Source organism: Papaver somniferum, chromosome 2 (genome assembly GCF_003573695.1).
Source record: "Papaver somniferum cultivar HN1 chromosome 2, ASM357369v1, whole genome shotgun sequence".
Lineage (NCBI taxonomy): Eukaryota > Viridiplantae > Streptophyta > Magnoliopsida > Ranunculales > Papaveraceae > Papaver > Papaver somniferum.
In genome coordinates, this window is record NC_039359.1 from 31285094 (window position 1) to 31293673 (window position 8580).

The 8580-nt window shown below is 36.6% G+C and overlaps 1 long non-coding RNA gene across 1 annotated transcript; it reads left to right on the top strand.

Annotated features, from left to right (window-relative positions):
- Positions 1 to 218: 218 nt before the first annotated feature.
- LOC113353101 lies at positions 219 to 937 on the top strand. The gene is made up of 4 exons (XR_003361078.1): positions 219 to 324; positions 429 to 566; positions 763 to 764; positions 882 to 937. It is a non-coding gene; the product is annotated as an uncharacterized LOC113353101 (long non-coding RNA).
- Positions 938 to 8580: the final 7643 nt, after the last annotated feature.

Below are 8580 nucleotides of genomic sequence, written 5' to 3' on the forward strand. Positions count from 1 at the left end.
GAATCTGAAGGTGGCGAAGACAGTGATGAACAAGTACCCGATAGTGAAGATGATGAAGATATGGAGTACAAGATACCAAGAGTAGAAACTTAACAAACAATTGAAGATATGGTTAAGCTATTATGCTTGTTTATGTGTATTACTTTGTTTTTTACAACGAAAGATTCTCATAAACTCAAAGAAAAGTACTTTGGTTTAGTTGATGATCTCGAGAAGTCAAAGAATGTATCTTGGCCTGACCTGATACATAGTTTCTTAGAGAAGAAAATCAATCAGAACTACAACACTCCCGAGGACATCACTGGTTGTGTCGTCTATTTGTTGGTATCAATCATCTAGTACAATCTTTTTTTCTTTTCCAAGTACATATTTACTCTACTGTCATTTAAGTTTCTGTATTTGATTCTATTGATGTTATTTTGTCATAGTTGTTGTATGCGGAGCATACTCACTTGGTGAAACCAGTGACGTTACCAGATGATCGATACCTTCCAAGAGCGGCAAGGTGGAACATCAAAGAAATATCTGTTGAGTTTCTAAAGGATATGGAGGCTTCCCAATACACAGTAAGTCCCTAAGAAAAACAATACATATTACTAGGATAAGTTTTATTTCATTATGCTTCTTGTAGTTTTGGTTTAGGAAACAATGATGCACCAGTACATATCTAAAAACTGATTAAAGTTGATGAATTTAAGTATAATTATTTATGTTTTCATACATATTAAATGATTTGTTTTAGATAGGACACTATCAGAAAAGCAGTTTTCTGATTGACCAAAATGATTGTGTGTGTGTCATATGCACTATTTATTTGAGTACATATATGTTATACTGATACAAAAACTGGTTATATGTGTGTGTTATATGTACTTTTCCAGTTCTCTAAAGAATTTAAGGATGAATATACTATGTATGAAAAAGAAATGTTGAATGAAATTGCTCAAAGGATTCCAGTTGAAGAGGTGCCATTGACAGTAGATTGGCAAGAAAAGTTCGAGGATTTGGAAGTAAAGAATGAAAATTTGAGGCTGACAATTGCAGAAAAATGGGGTGAGTTACAGAGCAGGAAAGAGGACGGCCTCCCCATTGATGTGAGTATCCTAGAAGAGCTTTTGAATGATATATATCACAGAGCCTACCCACCTCCACAACCAAACTCGGGAGAAGAAGAATCTAGTAGTAGCTCTGAAGAAGAATCTAGCAGTAGCTCTGAAGAAGGACATGATGATTTGGGTGACACCGTTCCATCAACAACTACTCCAACAATGCCTGTTATGGGGGGCTCTGAAGAAAATCCCACACAATTCGATATTGAAGTTTCACAGTTTAAAATTTGGGCTAGATCTGATTTGGAGCGAAAGGTGAAAGAGCTGCAAGAGGAAAAGAGCATGCCAGAACCATCACAGGTAAGTTATATTCTTTCTAGTATTAGTTTAGTTTGTAAAAAACTAAAACTTGTCAGTACATATCTACTATACTGAAAAATCATACAATTACATATCTGCAATACTGATTAAAAACATATCACCTTATGTTGAATAACAGACTGAAAAGGCTGAACTCCAACAAACAGCAGCGACACAAGTTCTGGGTAATATTGAAGTGAAAATTGGTTCTCTTAGAGATAGACAGGTGAGCGAATTGAACGTTACACTAGTTAGTTCAATTTTATACTTTGTCATCCTATAAAATAATACGGTTTGGCATTGCATTTATGTAGGGTGCATCGCTTGAAAAAATGTTGTCGAATATGCAGTTTATGCCTTTGGTTTGTGAGCTGCCGAGTCTCAAAGAACTGCATACCGTGCCGATGGAGAAACTGATTGACCTGGCCATCCATGGGAAGGGTATTTATACCGATGAGTACTCAAAATATCTACAAGCTGAAATTATGGGAGATCCTTATCCATCCTTAGGAATTCTTAGTCTGGAGTACCCGTCGACTGGTAGTTTACCAAGCTTGGAAAAAATGTAATCTTCTCAAATCTTCGACAAATTTTATGCTAAAGATCTGGATCCTCCATCACAAGTTTCAAGACCAACTTTTGACTTGGGTTTAGGACCAAGTGATCAAAATGGAGAAGAGGTGCAGCAGCCTGCAATTGATCTAGGTGCACCTGATCCACCTCAAATCCATCTTGCAGCTGCGCCTGCGCATAATGAAGCTCCAGTTGCTATAGGAGCATCAGATCAAGCTCAAACGGATCCCTCGGATGAGCAATCTCAAATCGATACTGCACCTACACTTCATGAAGCCTCTGCAATTGTTTTAGCTGCAGCTGAACAAGCTCCTTTGAAAGCTGATCTTCAGCAACCTGAACAAGAAGTATGAACATGTTATAAACCTAGTACATATATCCTTCTGATACATATAACCAGCAGTACGTATATCAATTTTTGGTCAAATAGTTCGTAGTATGATTTGTTTCAAATGCAGGGAACAAGGAAACCTTGGGATCCCATTCCATTCAATGAAGTAGAAAGGAAGAAGAAAATGAAGAATGACAGAAAGCAACAGCCCACTAAACAATTAGAGAGTCTTGTAAGTACCTAATCTACTTCTGTTTAATGAATTTATGTTTTGTTTTTAATGATGCTTTTAGCATATGTACTAATGCTGCCGATTCTCAAACAAAAGTATCCAGGTTTAGATGCTGAAAAGGCAGAGGAAGCTCGACTGAAGAAGAATATGAGCGCTGAAAAAGCTAATGCATATGCTGAGACTCTCCAACTTCTTTCTGAGCTACAGAAGGTAATTATAATTACCAAAAAAGTGAAAAGTAACAACTTTATCAATACTTAATGGACCACTTATGTTACATATGTTCAGTAACATGGAAAACCCAACAGTACATATGCTATGTACTCAGTGAAACTAAAAGTACATAACTTCTATACTGAAAAGAATCCGACAATACATATGTTATATTATGTTCATTTTTTTTTTTGCTTTTTTAGTCTCTCATTTGTTTTTTTTTACGTTTATGGTATATTGAAGGATAACGAACCTGGAGTTAGTCAAACATCAGAGGAAGATGACGTAACACTTGCCAAGAGACTCGAAGATAGGCTGGCTACAAAGAGTAATGAAGTCAAACCAATAGCGAAGTCGACTACGTCAGTCATGGACAAGGAGAAGAAAAAGCCGACTATCTCAGCCAAGGAGAAGAAACTTACTCCAAAAATCACATACACCCCTCAGAAGCCAGTAACTCGGAGCCACCCGCAGAAAAGAGTTGATCCTGAGTTTGCTAGTGGCAAAGGACTGTCGGGACCTAAAAGGCGAAAAACAAAGTCCATAACTGAAAACCCAGTTGAAAAAGATTGCCCAACAGAGAAAGTTTAGAAAAAGGATGGCGAGAATGTGAGAAAGAGAAAAGCTAAAGGTGATCCAAATCTGCAAGAACTTACTAAAAAAGTGAAGAATGCACGCAAGTTGTTGAGCCTAAGGAAATCTCCGTTCTATAAGGATTTGAGTTCACAAAAAAGAGCGTTTCTCTCTCCTTTTTTTGACAAAGCTACCTCAATGTGAGTCTCTCTTGGATAGGTCCCTTTCATTTTAACAAAACTTTATGTACTTCGTTTAGAATCAAACTTATAATTGATTTGGATTATTTGAATTTGCAGCAACAGTGCTTGGAAAGCTCCTGCTGTGATTGGTCATCACATATTATCTGCAGAGACATTTGAAGATCTGCTCCATAACAGGGATTTAGAGCGATATATTATAAATTACTGGCAATACCAACTGAAAAAAGCATATTATAATGAGCAACCGGTGAATGGACAGAGAAAGTACATTCCAGTACTCCACATTGATCCAACAGGCTGGGTATGTTTTCCAATTTATCTCGATAAACAACATGCATCATGTCTTTGTAAAGTGCAGTGCATATCTCTAATACTGTTTTACATTGAATCTGAATTCATGCTTATTTGTTTTATATATTGAGAATTTGAATAGCATATCTGCGAAACTAAAACGAAACAATTTTTTTTTAATGTTGTAACAAATATTATGCTTTCATATATGTGTTTTACACTATAATTCTCAGTACATATTTACTACACTGATAAATTTAATTCTTTTTTTTTCTACCTTTTCAGTTTTATTTAAGTGACCCAGTACATCAAGTAGCAGCAAACACTGTTGTCTTCTTACCCATCAGGAATATGGAGGAAGGAACCAGGAAGATTATTATTCCAATGTCACACCAAAACGTGCATTGGACGCTTCTTGTGTATGAATGCGAGAAAGGCGAATTCTTCCACTACAACACTTGGGAAGCTGTATCCAAAAACGAGTGTCTCGATAATGCTAATCTTATGGCAGAATACTGCTTGTTAGCAATTAATGAACGCTTGTCGAGCCTGCGCCTTCCACTTGTACACAGAGTAAAGATGATTAGTTACCCAACACCTCAACAGGGAGACTATCCAGATTGTGCAATATATATCATGCACATCATGAAGAAAGTTGCAAAGGAGGAAGTAATTGATGGAGTGCGAATGAGCTTGGGAGACCCAGAAGAACTAAAGGACAAAATGCATAAGAAGAGGATCTCTTTAGCATGCGACATACTCTCAGCAACATCTCCTCCTGAGGAGAGATGGAATATTCATGCTCCAAAAGGTTTTTAAGACAGTGCTTATATGAATTAGGACTGCATAGTAGAAGTTATCATAGAGAACATATTCAGAGTTTCCTAGTTTGTTTTAGACAATATCAAAGTTTAGTAATTATTCTTATTTATTTTGATAACAATTGTTCTCGAAACTATGGTGTTTGTGTTTAATCTATGTACAGTTGTTTGGCTTTATAAAAATTTTGACATGTTGGATGGTAAAAGTCCATAGTATGAAGTGTTTTGGTGTGTCTTATGTAACATAGACCAGCTATTAGATTCAATTGAAGAATATGACTCTCTAAATTTGTTAATCATGATGGGAGAGAACATGAATCTCAGAGCTGGTCTCTTTGTTTGGTGTGTCTTAATTGAACACACATTACATAATAGTTGTGCTCAGAAAGTCTTGAACAAACTTGGAAATCAACCTTAAAAACCAATAATATTGAAAGTGGATAATGCAGTACAAAGTACCATTAAAAGAGTCTTAAATGAGCACAAAGTACCTTGTCCCAGAAAGATATCAAACATTACATAATTTCATCACTCTAAAAAAAGCGAACAAAAGTGTTTAAAATGATGCGCAAAACAGAATCTGCATTGTGACCAATAGAACTAATAAGGGAGAACTGAAAATCTAAAACTCATGGGTATGAAGGAATGACAGTGCACGTTGCCTTGTTGTGGTGAGTTTTCTTCTTGCAGTTGGAACAACGGACGGACTTCCTATCTTTCTCCCATGCATTCTTGATACGATTTCCCTTTGGCCTACCTGGTGGAACTCGTGGGTGGGGTGGAAAAATAGTATCCTATGGCAGATACTGCTCTGGCCTGTTGTAGTTGGGGATTGGTCTGATAGCAATTGAATACAGTTGCTGAAAATTTGTAACTTTGAAGTAGTCTTCGATATAATCTACGTATCGATCACCCTTGGCAGAAATAGCTGCTGTAGCATGAGAGAATGGAAAACCATAAACACGCCATCTTTGGCAGGTGCAAGTCTTGTTCAGCAGATCAACAGTGTGAGACCTGCAGATGCGTAAAAAGCTTTTCAGCACAAATAACTTAAAAGCAGTACATATATGCAGCACTGCAAACAAATACAAAAAAACAAAACATATGATTCACTCCTACATGTATGCTATAGTACAGTAAAAGTTGTTTTATGGGATAAAGCTAACCTAGGCGAATGAATCTCATACTCATACGCAGATGACTGAGTAACATTCCAAACTCGACCAATTTGAATATGTTCTTTAAATAACGCCTCGTAGGTAGGAGTGAGCTTCTCTGGGTCCATCAAAAGACTCATTTCGCGACGTTCATTCATCAACTCCATAACGCGTAACCTATGAATGGAACAAAAATAACACCTGTAATAAATTTTGAACAAAAAAAAAATGAACCAAAAACAAAGAAAACACCAACAAAAAAAAACACACAAACCTGATCATGTCAATGAGGGCGCAGGCAGGCAACCTCTTGTCTTTCCGAATCCAATTATTGAAGGACTCAGCAACGCTTGATGTAGTCTGACCAAATCTACAGCCAATGAAGAACGCGCTGGACCAATGTTCCCTAGGCATATTGCGGCAATACTCAGCAACCCCAGGCCTTCCCATTAACTCCATTTCCATTAGTGCTTCTTCATATCTTGCTGGTGTGAGAGCATAAGTTGCTTTTTTGAAACAAGCCATAACTTCTTTGTACTTCTCGTCCGATTTCCTGATTGGTAAGTTTCCTTGCAAGTGGTAGTAACAATAGCCATGATGGGAAGTAGGAAAGTGTTTAGGAATAGCCCTCAACAATCCTTCATGACGATCAGACATAAAGGTGATAGGACGGTCATCAACAATGTTGCTAAGATTGCACATAAACCAATCCCAATTGTCAACATCCTCTCCTGGGACCAATGCAAAGGCTAGCGGATAAAAACCTGCAAAAAACAAACAGTACATATATTATATACTGTCACTAAATATGTTGTTATTTAATAGACGTAACATATATTATGTCTGGAAAATAGACTAAGAATTTCCAGTACATAATAGACATATTGTACTTAAAAAAAGGTCTTATGCTTACATATATGAATTAGTGTGTGTTAGACACAATAACTTTTCAGTACATAAATGGTATACTCAAAAAGTTCCAACGATTAAAAGCAGTGAATAACTTGTAAAAAATAACAATTAAAACGTAACAAAGAGCACTTGCCTTGATTCCCATTCAGACAAGTAGCAGCCATAAGGGTACCTCTAAATCTCCCGGTCAGAAAAGTTGCATCAACAAAAATCATTGGTCGACAAAGTCTATAACCTTCAATACAAGCGCCTATTGCAATGAATAACCTTTCAAATGTCTGAGTTGCATCGTTAAACTGAAAATCCACATAAGAGCCAGGATTTGTTTCTTTCAATGAATTCACCCACCAAACCAGATCAGAGTAAGACTTTACATCATTCCCAAAAATTTCATGGTGTGACCGTTCCAAACCATGATATGCATGGTGATATTTGATATTAACACCAGCACCAACTTTTATATAATCTTCAATTTCGCGAGGCTTGATAAGTGGGTTTTGCATCACATGATCATGAATAAGGTTGTGTACCAGCTTTTTCGATACTTTAGGACTTCTCAACTTCACACCAGCTCCACAAGTGTGCCTCCCAACATACTTTTTTATCCTAAAAACATCGCAAGTAGAATCAATAGCAACTGCATGGATCATCCAAGTGCATGGGACTTTACTGCATTTCATTGTGAACCTTTCACGATCATTCTTCACCTTTGTTACGCGATACCCAGCATTCAAACAATACTTTTGACAGGCCAACCGAACAGCATCAACACCACCACGAAAAAGCTTGTTCGGATCATCAAAAATATTCTCCCACCCATCGGACAGAAGAGGTTTAACAATTTCTTTTCCATCAGTTTCATAACTATCTCTATCTGCCCTAATCAGTTCTGAATTGTTGTCGACGTCGCTGAATGTAGAGGAACTACATCCACCAGCAGAAAGAAAATCCACATGCAGCTCAAAGAACGCCGATTTCTTTGAAAAATGCAAGGCAGCGAGACCATGAAGTTGAAAGTCAGCAATCACATGCACTTTGAAACCATTCTCAACATAAGTGATGATAATCTCAGAAGGGTTCAAGGTTCTCCAGTTTTCACAAATAAGAAATTTCAGGTCATCAATACTAGACTTAAAAGTAACCAGGTGAGAAAAATGATGATGCTTATAATAAATGTATGCATAGCAGTAGGTATTTGGATTGGAACACGCTGCATCAGACATGTTTTGAACCTGCAAATGTGACAAAGATGTAACAGTATTAAAATACAGTATTTCACATACGTACTGATGGGTCAAACTAAAAAAAGTGAGAGATCTATGCAAGAAACAGATTCTAAGAGAAGTTTCTATGAGTATGCCATATATGTACTGCAGATTCATGAACTAAAAAATCAACTGCATGACAAAGAATAATTAAGAATCTATGAGAAACAGCAGAATCGAAGCACGTAATACGGTATTTCACATACGTACTGATGGGTCAAACTAAAAAAAGTGAGAGATCTATGCAAGAAACAAAATCTAAGAGCAGAAACAATGAGTATGTCATATATGTACTGCTGGATAATACGATCTGAAAGTGAAAACAAACCTGATTTTGAAAAGAAAACAGAAAGATAATCAAATCGAAAGCTAAAATAAGCTAAAAACTTAACAATCTAACCAAATAACTGAATAAATACGAACAAGATTCATAAAAAACAAACAGAACACAACCGATATTCATGATCCAAAATTAAAATCTTAAACATGATTCAAAAATTGTAGCAGAAACAATGAGTATGTCATATATGTACTGCTGGATAATACGATCTGAAAGTGAAAACAAAACTGATTTTGAAAAGAAAACAGAAAGATAATCAA